Source organism: Ictidomys tridecemlineatus, chromosome 13 (assembly GCF_052094955.1).
Source record: "Ictidomys tridecemlineatus isolate mIctTri1 chromosome 13, mIctTri1.hap1, whole genome shotgun sequence".
NCBI classification, from domain to species: Eukaryota; Metazoa; Chordata; class Mammalia; order Rodentia; family Sciuridae; genus Ictidomys; species Ictidomys tridecemlineatus.
Window position 1 is genome coordinate 77,224,894 of NC_135489.1, and position 18,840 is coordinate 77,243,733.

General features: G+C 35.1%; 1 long non-coding RNA gene and 1 pseudogene across 4 annotated transcripts in view; one reads left to right on the top strand and one right to left on the bottom strand.

Moving 5' to 3' along the window:
• LOC144369926 (uncharacterized) overlaps positions 1-18,840 on the top strand; it is a 35,094-nt gene that overhangs the window by 6,008 nt on the left and 10,246 nt on the right. The window contains exons 3-6 of one of the 4 annotated variants that reach the window (XR_013429769.1): positions 10,075-10,192; positions 10,367-10,460; positions 12,942-13,047; positions 18,586-18,666. This is a non-coding gene — a long non-coding RNA (uncharacterized LOC144369926). Of the gene's footprint in view, positions 1-10,074; positions 10,193-10,366; positions 13,048-18,585; positions 18,667-18,840 lie in introns of all 4 variants that reach the window. The other 3 variants (XR_013429771.1, XR_013429768.1, XR_013429770.1) reach the window with 3 other exon arrangements.
• Positions 13,206-15,561, bottom strand: LOC144369925 (grpE protein homolog 1, mitochondrial pseudogene; annotated as a pseudogene).

Here is an 18,840-nt window from a genome sequence, read left to right on the forward strand (position 1 = left end):
TAAATTCCACATTTGAGAAAAAACATGTTTCTTGATTTTCTGAGTCTACCTTATTTTGTCTAACACAGTGTTCTCCAGTTCCATCCATTTCCCTGCAAATGACATAATTTTGTGATTCTTTATGCCTGAATTAAATTCCATTGTGTCTGTATATCACATTTCCTTTATCCATTCATTTATAGACTGATACCTAGACTGGTTGCATAAATTGGTGATTCATACAATAATTCACAATAGTGAATAGTGCTGCTATAAACATGGAGAGGCATGTGTCACAGTTGTATGCTGACTTTAATTCTTTGGATAGATACTGAGGAGTAAATGGTTATACTCGATGATGGTGGTTCCTGTAGGTATTTCTGACAGTGGAAATACGGAAGTGTTCTCTGAGTGAGCAAATTCCCAGGAGGTAACTGATTCCCATGATTGGAATGCCCAGCTATTCCCTGCTGAGGTTATTAAGATAACTATGTGGATGCACTACCTGGTTTACATAGTGATATCCTTTGAAGGAGAGAGGCTATGTGTTTGGATTAACCTGGACCTTATCTTAGTTAGCTAGCACTCAGGGTTAAAGGAATACTAGTCAAAGTGTAATCACTGGTAGTGGGTAATAAGTAACTTTTTGGTTATTAAAGATGATGGCAGAGAGGGGTAGGCATTCCTTTGTTGCCATCCTTCTGTCTGTTTGTACCCTTCCCTGTGTATCTGTGTCTGTCGTTTGTGCGCCTCTTCCACAATTCTCCCCACATAGGTGTTCCTTTACAGGATCCAATCCTAGTCTTGGGGGGAATCTCCATAATGATTTCCGTATTAGCTGTACTAATATAGATACCTACAAATGATTTGGATGGTTCTCTCCCCTACCCAATTCTGCCAGCATTTATTGTTATTTGTATTTTTAATGGCTGTCAGTTTAAGTGGAGTGAAATGAAATCTCAGTGTAGTTTTGATTTCCATTATCCTGATGACTCTAGTTGTCAAACATTTTTAAAATAATTTTTGGCTGTTTGTACTTCTTCTTTTAAGAAATGTCTGTTTAACTTCTTTCCCCATTTATGGAATGCATTTTTTGGAGAAGTCCTTAATATTTACTGAGTTGGAGAAGTACAATATATTAAGTAAGTCATTATCTGTACCTATATGTTGAAGCTATTCCTTTTTTCTCTTCTATCAGTTGCAAAGTTTAAGGTCTTTTCCTAGGTCTTTGGTCCAATTGAGTTGACTTTTGTTACAGAGTGATAGATAGGTATCTATTTTTAATCTTATGGTATCCTGTTTTACCAGCATCACTTGTTAAGGAGGCTGTATTGTTTCCAGTGTAATTTTATAGAACCTTTGTGGGTTTGTTTCTGTGTCTTCATTCTGTTCCACTGATCTAAATATCTATATGTATGCTAGTACCAAGCTGATTTCATTACTGTGACTCTATAGTATAATTTAAAGTCAGGCATTGTGATACCTCCAGCTTTAGTCTTTTTACTCAGATTTGTTTTGACAATCCAGGGTCTTTTGTTCTTCTGTATAAATCTTTGGATTTGTTTTTCTGGTTTTCAAAAGAATATCTTTGGTATTTTCATGGAAATTACATTGTATCTGCAGATTGATTTTGGTTATATGGTCATTTTAACAATATTAAATCTCCCTACCATGAACATTTGTGGTCTTTCCATCTTTTGGTGTCTTCCTCAATTTATTTTTTCCATATTTTGTAAATATTTCTTGTAGAAATCTTTCACCTTTTTGGTTAACTTTGTTACTGTTTTATGTTCTTGGAAGCTATTGTTAATGATTTTCCCCTAATTTCTTTCTCAACAGATATATCAGTAGTGTATAGGAAAGTGGTTGATTTCTATATTTTGATTTTGTATCCTGCTACATTGCTTACTTTGTTTATCATCATTAGAAGTGTACTGGTGGAGCTTCTTGGATCATCTAAGTTCAGGATAATATCATCTGCAAACAGAGACAATTTGACTTTTCTATTTGAATCCCCTTTATTTCCTTTTCTTACCTAATTTCTGTGGCTAGAGTTTCAAAAACTATATTGAACAGGAGTGGTGAGAGTGGACATCCTTGACTTGATCTTGATTTTAGAGGAAATGCTTTCAGGCTTTCCCTATTCTGTACAATGTTGGCACAGGGTTTGTTGCTTATGGCCTTAAGGCTAGTTCTGCACATCAGCAGCAGCAGGACGATCAGCAGCATGGCCAGGAACACCAGCAGTGTCATATTGAGTTGAGGGTGGTTGCCTCAGGATGGCAGGTGGCAGCTGAAGGCACCCTGCACAGCTGTAGTGCAAAGGTTTGGGTAGCAGGCACCCCTAGGCAGTGACCCTGGGGTGGGAGTCTGTGAAGCATAGAGGCAGGCACACTGCAAGGCCTTCCTCTGACCCTCCTTTGTGCCTAGGCAGACAGGGGGCAGGAAGGAGCTCAGCAGCAGGGCACTGCTATCCCTTCATTGCTACCTGGAACCCAGGACCTCCGCATCTGGAAACCACAGTATCATCTAAATGCACTCCCAAGGTGGATGCTGTGCATCTGAAGAGAGGGATTGAGCACTGGGATATGCTGAGGCCACAAGGCTTTCTCTTGTTTCCATCCTCCAGCAGATCCCTCAGCCCCCAGAGACACCAGATTTTAAACAGTGGCTGCTGCAGCAGCTTCTTGGCCCTGGTATGTTGAACTTCTAATCTTGTTGAGTCTTAGAATTTTTTAGTTTCTTGTCAGATTTCTTTGATGATCCACTCATCATTACAATGTGTATTGTTTAATCTCTATGTCTTTGAATATGTGGTTTTCTTCTTGATTTTTAATTTTATTCCATTTTCATTGAAACAGGATATGTGGAATTATTTTAACTTTTTCATATTTGCTAATGATTACTTTGTTCACTAAAATATTATCTATTTTGGAGAAAACTGAAAAAAGGGGATTCAGCTGTATTGGATGAAATACTCTGTAATACCTGTTAAATCCATTTGATTTACAGTTTGATTTAACCCTGTAGTATCTTGGTTGATTTTGTGTGTGGATGATCTCTCAGAGGTATATTGCAGTCACTTGCTATTATTATATTGGTCCCTATATGAACCTTTATGTTGCATTGTGTTTTATGTAATCAGGTGCACCAATGTTTGGGGCATAAATGTTTACTATCTTTATATTTTCTTTTTGGATTATTCCCCTTACCAAGATATGGTGATCTGTACTTCTCCTCTAATTTTGCTTGAATCTGCGTTGTTGGTTATTAATAGGTATCCCTGCATGCTTTCAAGTTTCATTTACATGAAATGCCATTTTTTAATTCTTTTAGCCTGTGAATATCTTTGGCCATAGATATATTTCTTTGAGGCAACAATAATTGGGTCTTATTTTTTGTCCAGTGTTATGATCTATGTTTATTATTTGGAAAAATGAGACCATTTATATTCAGTGTCATTAGAGAGGAATGTGTTACTTCTCATCTATTTTTATTTTTTTACATTTAATGTTTGCTTCTATCCTGATTGGCATATGTTCACCCCCAGTTGCAATCTAATTCATTTTTTTAAGATCTCTTGGTGGTTTATAATCTTCTTCTATGTGTAGAATTCTTCTGAGTGTTTGCTGCAATGCTGGAATAGTAATAATGAATTTCTTTCCTTTATGCTCATCTCGATAGGTTTTTATTTTTTCTTTGATTCTGATAGTACAATTCTGATGGTTTATTCGATAGAATGATCTTGGTTGGCTGTTATTTTTTTTCAGGATTTGAAATACATTGTTCCAAGCCCTCTTGGACATTAGGGTTTCTGTCAAGAAATTGGATGTTAATCTGATTGATTTTTCTTTAAATGTGACCTGGCTTTTAAAATTTTAGTAGCTTTTAAAATTATTTCTTTGAACTGAAATTTTGGCTTTGTAATTATGATAGGATGTGAAGAAGTTTTTTTTTTTCCTGGTCTGGGCTATTTGAGGTTCTAAATGCTTCCAGTGTCAGGATGTTCATCTTATTCCTAAGTCTGCAGGAATTTTTCTGCCATTATGTCACTGCCATGATCCTGTATCCCTGATCCTTCTTTAATGTCTGTGAACATTAAGTTTGGTCTCTTAATGTTTCCTCAGTTCTTATTAGATTTGTAGTTTCTTACTTTTTTCTTTAATACTGTCAAGGGTGTCTTTAATAATGTTCAAGGATGTCCACCTTATCTTCAATCTCTAAAATTCTGTCCTCTACTCAATCTAATGTATTGGAAACATATACAATTTGATTTTTGATTTGATGATCATTTCCAAGAGTTCTGTGTAGTTATTTTTCAATATCTCTATCTCTTCATTGAATTTAGCATTTATATCATGTACTGACTTTCTTAATTTATTTATTTTTTTATCATCTGAGAATCCTATAATTTTTAAATGATCATTTAAAAAAATTTTGTATCCAGTATTTGGATATTTTTGAAGTCTGTTGTTGATGAATTACACACCTTAAGAGGTGTCTTACTACATTAGTTTTTTGTATCACTTATATTCTTATGTTGAGATTTGCATATCTATTGAGATGGGTTTCTTCTCTAATTTAAATTTTTTTTTTAGCTGTAGATGTACCTTCACTTTATATTGGTGCTGAGAATCAAACCCAGGACCTCACACATGCTAGGCAAGTCCTCTAATACTGAGCCACAACTCCAGCCACCTCTTTTTCACTTTTATGTGAGGTTATTCTTAGGGAACAGCCTTCTCTTGGCAAAGTGTTCTGGTATATCACGTTGTTGTGAATTGTTGAATATATTTCCCAGTGTTTTTTTGTAGTATATTTAATATCCTAATGTTTTTGGTTGTGATTAGTGATCAAAGTGATCATTCCAAGTTTTGTAGTATATTAGAGCTTGAGGATTCCACTTTCTCTGTAGATTTCACAGGATCTTTCTAGAAGATCGACAGTTGTGTTGCCTATATCACTGTATATACATACCACCCATGATTGATCTTCTAGATATGGCAATTCTGTATATTCTAAGAGTGTATAAGAGTAACCTATGTTGAGGTTATTGTGTTATTTCTCTCTGCTGTTGCTGTAGGAGCATATGTCCATGGGTAAGTTGAGCATTCTCTCCAACTTCTACTTAGGCCATGGTTGCCAGTTTGAGGTCCCCAATATTCTTTAAATTATTGCTGAAGGTTAAGAATAGTTGTTATGTGTGGAATTAGGTACACAATCTCTTACCTGGATTGGGGGTGTAACTCAAGGGCAGAGCACATTCCCCAACAATTTATAGTGTCACATTTGGTGCCCAGCCACTATGGAAAAGGGTAAATGAAGAACAGCAACAATAACAGGGAAGAATCTACAATATTCAAGTAAATACCAGGTGTTAATTATGATATCTACAATACTAATAATCAGAAATTAAAACAGCAACATAAGAAGCAGTGAACTAGATTTAGAATTAAAGTAAACACTGAATATCAGCTACAACATCCACAGTACTAATAACTTCAAAAACATGAATCGTGGGAGCAAGAATTATATAAACTAGTTTTAAAAGATGGCAAAAATACAGTTCATTAACAAGGAAGAAAATGAGAAAGGAAGTCAAAAGAATGGTTAAAATATTCCAAAGGTGAAAAAGATAAAGTAGAAGAGAGGTAGAAGAAAGTGAAGGCCATAAAGAAGGGAGAAAATAACAAAATTTAAAAATACAACAAAGCAGATTGACAGGTTGATAGAGAACAAGAGAATTTAACTATTAGAGGGAGAAGCTAAGAAAATTAACCAAAAACAAAAAAATAAAAAACACTCATAAAACAAAACAAAATAGTAAAAGGTAATAAAAAGAGAAAAATGATAACAAAATATCTTTATATATGTGTAACATGAATGAATCAACATATACAACAAAAACCAAAAAAAAAATTATTATTTTTTATTTGAAGATGGACACAATACCTTCATTATTTTTAAGGTGGTGCTGAGGATTGAACCCAGTGCCTCACACATGATAGGCAAGAGCTATACCACTAAAGTATAACCCCAACCCCAAAACAAAAAGTTCTTAATGAAAAATAAAAGAATTGTCTCTTCTGAGGTGGTCCAAACTGTGAACAAGGACAGATATTTACTACCTATGCCACACAATCCTTCTTTCCATTATTTTCTTCCTTTTCTTCCTTACCTTCAGAAAGCTTATTTTGGGCAGAGTTTCCACATAGAATTCACAAGTTGATGAATCTGCATGGTGCTATCTTCTACCTCACCTATCTTTTCCGGGTGGATCAGCTGAGCTCCCACTATAAGTGGCAGTGCCTTGGATGGCCGAGTTCACCTTGAGACATATCAGTCGCCAGTTAAAATGATTTTCAGGCCCCAGTATAGATTACACTCTGAAGCCTCTGCTGTTAAACAAAAGGATTTTCCCTAAAGTTTTCAGTGTGGTGAGGAGTCAACCAAGGGAGAATTTACATGCAGTGGGGCACTACAGCCCGCCAGTCCTCTCTGGCTGTGCAGGAGAGAATTCTGTCTTTCAGTGACTGTCCTAGGCCACAGAAGAGCGTCAACTCAGATCCAGCGCTCTCACTTCACCACTCCTGCCTCCATCTCATTACACACACTCAGACTGGAGATGCTGTCTTTTGACAGCCTACTGAAGCATTGCTCTGATTGAAACCACATGGCCTAAGGTGTGGGGGATACAAGTTCTAGGTGAGGCACAGGGGAAAGTGCAAGGCCACCATAGCAGCAACAGCAGAGAAGCCAACAGCAGACAGCGCGCCCATGGAAAGCCCAGGACGCGAACAAGAGTAGCCAAGACAAAGTGGCCAGGCAGCAAGCAACAGCGCTATAGGGCCACAGTGGTGGACATGCTACAGCTGGGAGAGAGCCAGGAGAAGAGCACAGGGGCGCTCTGGGCAGCGAAAGCAGACCAGGAGGGTTGGAACACTGACAGCCCAGGGCTTGCTCTGAGCAGGGACTCACCTCCACCCACTCACAAAAGGAGCTCCCCTCATTCCATTTTTATTGAAGAATTTTTATTGTAATATGTTCTCTCATTCATGAATGTGCTGAGAAAATCAAAGCCTATGTGGGGCATGGTGGCTACAACTACATATTTGTAGTCAGTAAGATGGGGAGAAACTTAGAAAAGCTTGGGAAAACTTTATAAAAAAATGTGAACTCAGAAGCTTATGAAGTTTTATATGGAATAAGTTTGAAAAACATCAAATAAAAGTAAATGAAAATGAAAAGAAAATTTAGATGATTGGATTAATTTTAAGATTTCTGAACATTTTAGAGAAGAGTAATTTATAATGTTGGAGACAAGAGCCTTTTTTAAAGAGTTTTTTTTTCTCAGCTAAAATTTTTTATTTCAGAAAAAGAGAACTAATATTTTGTGTCTTTGTTAGAGCTCTCTTTCTGTTCTCTTAGCAAATTGTGCTAATGGCAAATATTATGTATTTGAAGACTCCCCTTGGGCCTTGGCATTGGGAAAATCCTTTCAAAGCATCTTCAAGGTGGTGAGCTGGGCATGTAGCCTGGATCCTGCCAGACATTCCTCTGCTGTGCCCTGCCAAGGTCTTGGTACAGCATAGCGTCAAGCTCCTCTTTTTCTCCTTTTTCAGCCTTTTCTCTTTAGCACTGTTTACATAAAGTGGAACCATTTCCCACACCTGCCAAATTAAGAAATAAACTCATCTATGAAGGGTGGAGAAGCTTGTCTGTTCAGACATATTTGTCTGTTCTCAGAAGTTACATTTTCATGTATTAAATCGGACAAATAAAAAGTTTGGTGAAAAACAAGAAATGTTTGGAAGTATTTTAATTTTCTAAAATTTTATACTGTGAAGACTGAGCAATGGAAAATTTAAGATTTTCTCCCCACTTCTCAGAGGTTTAGAAACTATGACTCTAACTGCAATAGAATGCTGTTATATTCTTTCTGTGCTGGTTTCCTCTTAAATATCTATACATTTATATATCTGCATCTATATCTGCATCTGTACTTCATATGTACAAATCAATAAATCGAGAAGATTAGCTTCATTTTTTGGTATAAATTGAACAGCCTTTTCTTGTCTTTCTTCCTTCTTATTGAGTATAAGTACTTTAAAAAATCAGATAGAATATTTTGCTAATCTAGCAAACTTTTATGCACAATTCAAAACAACTTATTTAATTACCTGAATGACCCCTACTATAAGAATAAAAAAACCTTTGTACTAGCTATGTTACTGATAGCTCAGGAACTTCTTTGGCTTATTTCCTGCCTTGTAGATATTTGTAATATAATGTTCAGGTTAAGGAAGTTTACATCTGCTCTACTTGAAAGAGTAACCAAGACCAGTGAAAACTGGAGGTAATTACGGCACATCTTCTATATGAAGACTCAATTTTGCAGCAATTTATGTTAACTTGGGAAGAAAATTGCTATTAAATGTACCATCGCTTCACTTAAATGATGGCCACATATCTAGAAAATTAACTCAGAGAAAAATAAAGAGAAATTCCCTTGTTTTCAGGTAGGGCTAATTTATTGTTGATCTATTTTTCTTTTAAAAGATAGTTTAACAAAGTCAATATTCTGTTTTTGTAGTACATAAGTAAAAAGAACAACTTAAAAACAGAGAGCTACATGACGTAATGCCCAGATAATCTTGTCCCTCAATGCGCTGGAGAGTAAAATTTAAAAAAAAAAAAGTATTCATAAAATGACACAGAATTCATAGAATCAGCAGCTAGGGTGCCAGAATTCAGAAGCCTATAGTAAGTCTAAAGTCGTTCCAGTGTCAAGCTAAGTATAGTGCTTGACTTGGCTGTTTAGTTTTAGATCAGATAAGCTCTGAGTTTCTTTGGGACATGTATGTTTTGGGAACCCATATCACCATTTCTGCATTACTTAAGACTTGGAGAATTGACCAGAGATGTCCTTCCTTATCGTTGTTGCCTGAGACCTGGGGTGGGAAGGGAAAATGCTTATTAGAAACCTTGAGCATCCTTCATCTGGAAGCTGGGCTTCCAGCTCCCTTGAGAGATGGCCCCTCCTCTTGCATTCTGTTAGTGTCCAGTGGAAAGGTTCATTCTACTCAGTTGAGGGACTATTTTGTTCCAGCATGGATAAGTTCTGGTATTCAGACCATATTTAGTGTAGGACCAGAAAAAATGGACAGTCCTGGCAATTGTTCTGCCTAAGAACTAGGGTTAGTCAGTAAAGCTCTATCCCAAGGTTTTCTCTAGCTCATTCTCTCTCTCTCTCTCTCTCTCTCTCTCTCTCTCTCTCTCTCTCTCTCTCTCTCATTTCATATTCTGTATTTACCCCCTTAGGCTACTTGTCTCTACATATGAGCAGCAGGGAGTTATATTATTAATAACATGTAGGATTTTATGCTGTCAACATTATTTTTAACCCAATGCTGTTTTTCTTTTCTGTTTGGTGGGGCAGGATCAGGAAAAGTTGCTGCACAGACAGTGACTGAATCTTGTTTCTTTCCTTAGCTGTATCTTAATGTTTACAGCATCCAATTGCACCCACTTTCTTGTTTACTTGGTGAATATTTTTTTGTGTCCCTGCTCCTCTTTTAATTTTTTGTTTATTAGGAATTAGAAGAGGGAATATCTTAGTCCATATTTACTTGGCCATTTTTATCAGAATTCTTCCAAATTTACATTTCTAAAATGAAATATGATTAGGTTTCTCCTTTGATTAAAACCTTCCATGTCCTCCAGTTGCCATCAGGATAAACTTAGAATTGCCTCGCATGGCTTCTATTGCCATAGTCTCCTCCTTAATCTGTCCTCTGCTTGCTTTTCTGTATTATCTATAGCAGATTTCCCTTTCCATGCCTACCTTCAGTCATATTGGGCTGTTATTTTATTGAATTAACATGACTCTTGGTTAAAGCTCACATGCTCATCTTCTGCTTTGAATTTTCTCTTCCCTTCTTTCTTGCTATTTTCCCTAAGACTTTTTGATCCAACAAACATTTTCACATATGTGTGCACATCACAATGCCTAGCATATAGTTTGGGAACAGAACAGATATTTAACATGTGCTTATAGAATAAATACCTGTTGATTTGCTAACTTGAGCTCTTCAGTTGATTTGCAGGTTTATGTATGGAGAGCTGACTCATAAAGACACAATTGAAAAGGTGTGGCAAACCTTTGAGAAATATGAGATGAATTCCTATGAAATTCTGACGTACAAGAAAAACAGTGAGTAGTCAAACCATTCTCAATCATACCTTTATGTGCTTGTAATAGCAAAATCTCTCCTGCTACTCTATTATTGTCTTGTGTTTTCTTTCTCATCAAGTGAAAGCAATTACTTAAAGCCATTGTATATATTTGGATAAATATATGATTGATCAGTTACACTTCTCCTCACAGGAACATTTGATGAACTTCTTGTCGTTAACCTGTTAAGACTTCTTCATTTATTTTGCTGACAAGTGTTTGTGTTCCTCCTATGGATTTCCTTATGGTAAGATGCTGGCTTAAGGTTCTTGTAGACTTTAAGCTTCTTAAAGGGGGAGGGTTGAAGTAGGATAGAAACTGTTCAATTTACCTTTGTTTCTATCTTCCACAGTGCCTGTAGAGCAGCAATAACTTCACTAGGTGCCCAATTAAGTTTTTGAATAAAGTTTGTTCTTCTCATGACCTTAAGAGAGAGTATTAACAATAATGCATTGTTTATTTGTATTTGTTTTGGTTACTCTTATTTCCATAAAATGTGTTAATGAGATTTTTAGGTCATCCCCCACTTATAAGAATGAAACTTGCTTTTCTCTTAAGAAATTTCCTGTCAATAGAGATTAGCTATATTAATTTTTATGGAATGTGAATACATGGTCTTAGCAGGCATTCAGAGATGTTAAATAGTGCTTTGTTTCTGTTTTTAAAACACTATTTTGTTTGTAAAGAGTCCTGTTTTTATATGTAGGGTTGACTGGTAGATTTTTGATTCAGTAGAACATTCCAGAATGATCCAGATGGGCACAAAGATAAGTGTTTATTTGGTGGTGTATTTAGGTATGAGTGATTCTTCACTCTGGAAAGCAAAGGGAACTTGTTCCTTTATCTGGAAGGAGCTTGGACTCTTGTTCTGTCTGAACTGTTCGAGCAACTGAGAGGACTGTTTGCTTGGTGGCCTGTGCAGATACTGATCTGAGAAATGAGCCATGACCTTCAATAAGTTAAAGGGGGCTGTTCCCATAGCTTACATTCTGCTCTAGCTTCCTCGCTCAGCCAGTAGGTCTTGTTTCTGTCCCACTTTTAGCTATAAAAGGAAAGAGGGAAAAAGATGGTGAGAGGCTACATACAAGAGCTTCCCATGGGAGAGCACAGCTCAAGCAACAGCTCTCACCAGGAGCACCTTGCAGCAGCCTTCTCATGGGCAGAAGTGGTCTATATGTGTGTCCTGAGCTAAGTAAGCTAGTTTTTTTTTACACTGCAGCTCCATGTACTGGAGAGTGTCACTTTCCCCATGACAGAGAACACTGAATGGTAGGTGTATCACATAAAGAATATCTTGCATGCACATTTCCTTTGAGAGTTTTGAGCTTTATTAGACTATGCATTCTAACTATAACTTGTCTAAATTCTCTATATATGTATTTGGCACAAAAAGAGAGGTAAACATAGTTGAAATTGCATTAATGATTTCACTTGCCATTCCTTTAGGTGAGTATGAGTAGGAGATGAGAAAAGGGAATCCTTCATTCCCTGGGTGTCCCTATAAGTAAAGGCCCTATAAGATGAGTGTCTTATTGTACTGAAAATGAGTGTGATATTGAAATTTCAGTATTTCAGATAGACATGAACTATCCATGTAAGCCAGGTAGTTCATGAAGTATCCAGAGACCCCCCCTTGCCCACAATAGTAACCTGCTCATTAATTGTATCATATATTGACTTCTCCACTGGTGCACCTGGGATTGATCTCCAAATAAGACACTAGCACATCTAGTACTATTTGGGTCTCAAGTTTCTAGGGAACCCAACTTCAGCCAACATGTAATTAATAAATATTGAGTTACAAATCTAGCCTAGACTCTTAAATGTTTGCCTTTTCCCAATAGCTCAGTTTGTTTTAAATCATTGTCATTATTAATGCCTGGACTTGTATAACTCTGCAGAAATGCAGTTTGCTCCTATATTATTGATCAATCCATAACATACAGGGGCTACTCTATCTTTCTTGGGAAAAAATTATCTTTATCTCAAATGAGTTAAAATGATAACTATGGTTTCTTTACATATAGAGCTCACTGCTTGTGGCATGAAGGGAGGAAAGCCAAATGAAAGAATCCCCAACAGCTTGCAGATTGAACTATGCAAAGCTCCATTCCTTTTTGCCCTTTGCCTTAACTTAGATCAAGTTAACCATATTTTTTTCAGATTATAGTGCTGTTTCAATAGAATATAATTTTCATGGTAGATTAAATTGCATTTTTGTGAATCCAGGTGAAGGTAAATAAGTAACTACAGTATGGGATAACTCAGGCACCCACCTTGGATGACCACAGCTCTGTTTACTCATAAGAAGACTGCATTTGTACTTTCTAAAAAACTGTAACTCTAAAATTTTAATTTCTATGACTGTCAAAAATTGTGCAGAGTGATTTTGTTAAATTTATATAAATTATTACTAATAAAACCACAGAGAGATTTGTGTCTCAATCCTAGAAGCTAAAATACACAAGATTATTTGTATATCTTTGCATTTGGAAATTAAACATGTGCTAATTTTAGGCTAATGATGTTTTGAAAATAACCAAATTTAGGTCAGGATGTATCTTCAGAAAGAGTGTATTTCTATTTTATTTTTTGCTTTAAGCTTAAACATCTGAATTGTGAATTTTATTGCAATGATTCCTAATATTGACATGAGAGAACATAGTAAAGTTTCATTCTAATTTAAAGAATTGCTAATTTTGTTGAATCACTATTTTTTCTTGGAAAGTAAACTTTAACAAGTGCTGTCTGCCATTGTCCAAGAGAGACTGTGAGAATCTTCCCTCAGAAAATGAATGATCAACTTTGAAATAGATGTTTCCCCCATAAGATGGGTAAGTAAAGGATGGACTCAAGGTACACATTCAATGACCTGAGAAAAAACTCTTGCAATTAAATTCTAAATGAAGCTCACCCTTGGGCCAGTCTGACACCTGATGGAATGTCCAGGGGCCTTGCTGTGCACTGCTTTCAGTGTTGCTGCAGTCCAGGAAGGCTTTCTGAATACTATTATGTCATGTTTACCCTACTTCTCTCAGCAAGTACCAGTTCATCCTATTTTGTTTTCTCAAATATTCAAAGATTTTATCTTTATTTTACTATCTCTCATTAACATTACCTTTGTTCTTCTTTGGAACACCTGCCTGTGTTCCAAGTCCTTTTGGTATATAAAATGCCATTGATAAAGCTATTTTACTGTATAGATCTGGACACAGAAAATAGAGGATTCTGAAAACATACTCAATAATGAAAAGCAATTCTAACAGATTTTCTTAATTTTGCTTCAGATAAACATGAGAGTACCATGGCCTATTTCCCTCACTGTTTTGTATGTTATAGAAACATTTCAAAGAAGGACTGAAGGAACAAATTCATATGCTTGGCATTCCTAAATCTCAGATTAAATAGCAGATCATTTTATACAGAATAATTATTATATGTTTATTCTTTTTCAAACTATTTCCTGGAAGTTATTCACAATTATCCTGCTAAATTAAGCTTCTCAGTATGTGTCATATCTTGAATTTTGACACCAGGTGATCTTCAGAGATGTGTCTTTCTTTGATTGGATTTTACATTTGCTTTACCATTTTATGGTTTAAATGCCTGGATATAGCAAAAATTAGGAAAAGATAGACTGCCTTTCAAGAGTTACAGCAAGTGACTTAAAAGCCAAAGACCCTGAGGTAGGCAGTTATGCTTCCTTCACCACCCCACCAGGGCAGGCCTGAGGGTGCGCCCATGCAGCTTGTACCCCACCTTGCTAACCAGCACCATCGTGCTGCCTCCTCGCCATCTACTGGTGTGTGGAACAGTGCCTCATGTTCATAAGAGTCGAACTTGGCTCCAAAGGGGTTCAGCTTGAGCAAGCCGTGCTTTGTGAACACCTTTTGGATCTGCACCTTGGTCAGTACCAGCCCCTTATATAAGGCTTTTCAGGTGAGGGTTTTCATCTGTAATCTCTTTGGAACACTCTGCGTTTCTTTCTCCAGAATGTCCACAACCTCCAGCAAGTCTTTGCAGAAGAACTGGATGCCATATAATTTTGCCTCTTCCACCAGTTTTTGGCTCCTCTGTCTAAAGTTCTCAGTATCTGCCAAAGCTCTTTTGTATTTTTCCATAGTGTCAGCTGCTATTCCAACTTGACCTTCTCTTCCAAGGATGCTCTGTCTTCTGCTCATTGTGACGCACATTCTCTTCCAGGCTGTGGGCATTGTTCTTTTGTTTTGTAGTTGTGCACAACAACCAAGGAGAGGTCCTCAGAGACAATGCCAAAGCTGGGATATTGTGCTGCACCAGCCTCACACACCGAGCCACCATGACTGCCGCTGTGGCCTCCATCTTGCACATACCGGCCAGATTTATTCTTAAAAATACAGAAAAGATAAACAATCAAAAGAAGGAAACAAAAATACAATCACAAATCTTAAAATATTAGTATATTTTTTCAAAACACCACTTATGCTAAATTCTTTTCCATAATATAGATTTCTGTTTATTCTTGCCTCAGCACTTTTGCTATTGCACGTTTATAATGTGTCAATAACTAAAATTCAGATATCCATGCTACTCTACCTACTTCCCCTCCCCACTGCCCTTTGCTTTAAATTGCATTATATCTCTATAAGACTCTTGGAAAGAACTTTGTATCTATCACACCAACACAGGAAAAATTTCTGCCTGTGAGTTTTCTGTTGCTTCAACTTCCCTTTAAAAAAAAAAAAACAGATTATACAAACCTTCTTCTGGGAGAAGCACCCACCATGTTTTTTTTTATCTGTTTGCTCACTTGTTTATTGTGATCTGTGCATCTTGTTAAGTGACACTCCCCTATCCCATCTATCTAGGAGCTATTAGTGTCTCCTCACCTTCTAGTGCAGGCACTGGGAGCCTGCACAGAAAGGAGAAATAAGCTTCCTTAACCTAGAAATAAAGAACAAAGAAAGGGAAGGAATTGATAAAGGCAGGAAGGGAGGAAAAAAATAGGGTGGGAAGGAGGGAGGCAGGAAGAAAGAGGGATTTCTTCTAATATAGTCCCCTTTCCAGTTTTAGATTTTCACCACACCCCACCTCACCACCAGCCCATATAACTTAACCAAAGAATCTTTGTAGCCTAAAAAGAGCCTTAGTCTGACAGATGGCAGCAGAATGGTCTCTGAAATGGTAGCTGTACTAATAAGAGAAAACAAGAAGGCTTTCATTCTGCATTGCCTGCATGCTGACTCCACTCTAGTTTGATCAAAAATTACAATGATACTTAAAGTCTTTGTCACCACATTAAAATGCACAAAATTCTGTTTTCTAAGGTTATCAGTGTTGGTAAAATGTGATGCATAAATTGCAAAATTAAATTATTTATCTCTCAAGAGCTTATGAAGAAATTATATAGATTTTTTTTTGTTTAGAGTTTTGGATTGGAAAAAAAGAAGTATTATCCTGATGAAAAAATTCTAAGATCTAATACTTCCTTTCTGTTAAGAAATTATCAAAAGCCTGAAAATAAGATAAAGGCCATATGTCTATTGTTATTGTATTTTTTCCTCATTTTTTAATTGGTGCATTATAGTTGTACATATGTACATGGACATACAACTTTAAATGTCTTACTGAGCATTGTTTGACAGACACATTCAAAAATTCAGTTCTGTTAGGGATGTATTTCTGTCACACTTAGTATTTACTGTTTGATTAGGACCTAATTCTGGGAACATATTAAGTTATATTTTTTTTTCACTAAAGGTGCATATTTTTCTCTCTGAAAAAAGATTGTTTTATTGCTCTATATTATATTAATCAAATTTGTCTCTAACTTACAACTTAATTCAGCATCTTTTTGAGATGGATGATAAAACTACTGTTTATAAAGTTCTCACACCATTGTATCATTTTGCCAGTGTTCATTTTTAATGACTAAAAGTCTTTGACATATTTTCAATTTTTTTAATATTTATTTTTTAGTTGTATTTGGACAAAATACCTTTATTTTATTTATTTATTTTTATGTGATGTTGAGGATTGAGCCCAGGGCCTTGCATGTGCTAGGCAAGCATTCTACCACTAAGCCACAACCTCAGCACATATTTTCATTTTTTATGTGTGTGAGATTCACATTTTAAATTTTTGAAATCATATTTTATTTTTAAATATATTTTATCTTTCATATATGTCTACATGCACAAAATGACTAAATGAGGTTATTCAAGCAGTATTAATAAATAAAATAATTCTATGTTGGTTTTAATTCTAAAAGTGTATACATGTATGCATATATGTACATGTATATTTATATGTTAAGAACATTAATACCTTTTAGAAAAAACCTACACAACAATTAATGTCTGAAATAAATTTGCTGAAAAAATATTAAAGAAAATAAAATATATAGTTATATATTGTATCTTATTCTGGAATAAAGAATGTATAGAAACATTTTTCTGAAAAACTAAAACTTGGAATCTAGCTTTTGAGTTTAAGGCCTGGAAAATTATTTTAAAATTTCGTTCCCTCAGAGTATATGCAACAATTCTTTATCAATTTTTAATTCATAATTTCAATACTTAGAAATAAAGTAGTTAACAAAATATTTTATAATAGTAGTCATTCACCATGTAAAAATGTGGTTTCTGATTATTTCTGGCTTTTAAAATGTTACTGTGACATCATTGGATAATCTTAAGGGGTAGTTTAATTCTCTTTGAATGTATGGACCTCAGTAACAGATCTAATATTTTATATCTAATATTTCAAATATAAATTTATTTTTATGGCCCTCTTAGTTCCATATCAGAGTCTTAGAAAAATTTTTATTTAAAGAAAGTTATTAACAAGTAATCTTAGTTTGAGATTTTTTAACATTAATAGAGAATAAAAAGGGTCTTAGGATGTGTATTTCATATTTATTCCATTGTGTCAGTTATCATCAAATATCCCAATAATCAAAGTTCTGTTGGCATGGAAACTGGTAGAAATGCACTGGTCAATTGTATTGGCCTTTATCAGTTTTCCCTACACACAATAAAATTTTTCAGCATTTGCTTTGTTCAGAATTTTTCTAGTTTATGGCAGTATGTTATTTAAAATGTAACTTGATCCACATGTGAAATATTAGCCAAATAGATTTTAATAAGAGGTATGAACTTCAAATTTGGTATGCATATTTTATAAAAACAAGAGTTATGTTGATGTTGTAGTAGTGGATTATGGCTATGATGACAAGGTTGGAGAACCTGATTCTAGACCAGCACTGTCTAATATGGTAGACACTGGCCACGTGTGAATATATGTATGCAAGACAAAATTAATTAAAATTAAATAAAATTCAAAATATAGTTCTCTATGGTACTAGCTACATTTCTAATGCTCAATATCCTTATATTGTTGCTGGGTATGATATTAGACAATGCAGTTATAGAAGATTTTATTCACTATGGAAAATTCCATTGCACAGTTCAGGTCTAGACTTCTGACATGTAATATGCTTCTTTCTCTTTTCAAATGTTAAAGATAAATTTGTTCTGATCTATCTTAAACAGTATGAGATTGGACAAATATAAGAATGCAAACTACAGATTCTTACTTTATTGAGCATGGAATTACTGTCTGAATTACACATTTATCTCTATATTAAGTACAAAAAATTATCTACTTATTCCTAGATTAAAATGTATAGAATAAAATTCATTCATTCATAAAACTTCTTAAAATTGTTTCAATTTTGAATAACATTTTAATATTAATTAAAATTAATAAATATTCAATAAAAGAGATACTCACAGAAAATACATTTTAGATTAATTCAGAATTCACTTATTACCAACCCCCCAAAATTAGAATATGGATAATTTATCCCATGATATCTTATTTTTTGCAGACTGCACACATTTTTTTCTAATTTCCTTTAATATATGAATAATTTCCATTTCTGGACAAAATGTGGTTGTCCTTACTTAACTAATGACTAAACATACCCATCCCCAGGAATCTAACTGCAAGAATGAAAGTTAAAATCAGCTGTTGCTCCAGGCATCTTTTTACCTATCCATTCTAATCATAGTCAGGTGAATTAAACTGATAATAATTGCCATAAAGTAACTTAATTTAAAACATTTCTGATATTTAGACAAAGGAAAAATAAATTATCTATTATTTCCCATCTAGGCATTTCACATGACATCACTCCTGAAACTTAATCATGTTTTAATCCTTTTGTAAATCGAGTTATGTTTCATTCATTTTAATGGAAAGAAAGTAGAAACCCTATAGAATGTGTGAAGAAAGCATCTTTTGTATAAATTTATGGACTTAATGTTTGACATTTAATAACAGGGATTTGCATTAAAAGTAATACAACTTTCTGAAAAATTGTTTTTAAGCAGTCAACACAAAGTTCTGTGCCACTTGACTGAAAAACCATGGGAAGACAGAGAAGTTACTGATATGCTTTCATAAAAGAGGTAAGCCTACATTATATGTGCAGGCAAAGTTAACTTGGGTACTGAGCTTGAGACTCTGATTATATAAATGCTGTTTTAGGAAATAAGATACATGATGAAATGAAAACAAATCATCTAAATCCCATAGGTATCTCATATACACATGATCTCTCATATTAAGAGAGCTTAATCAAA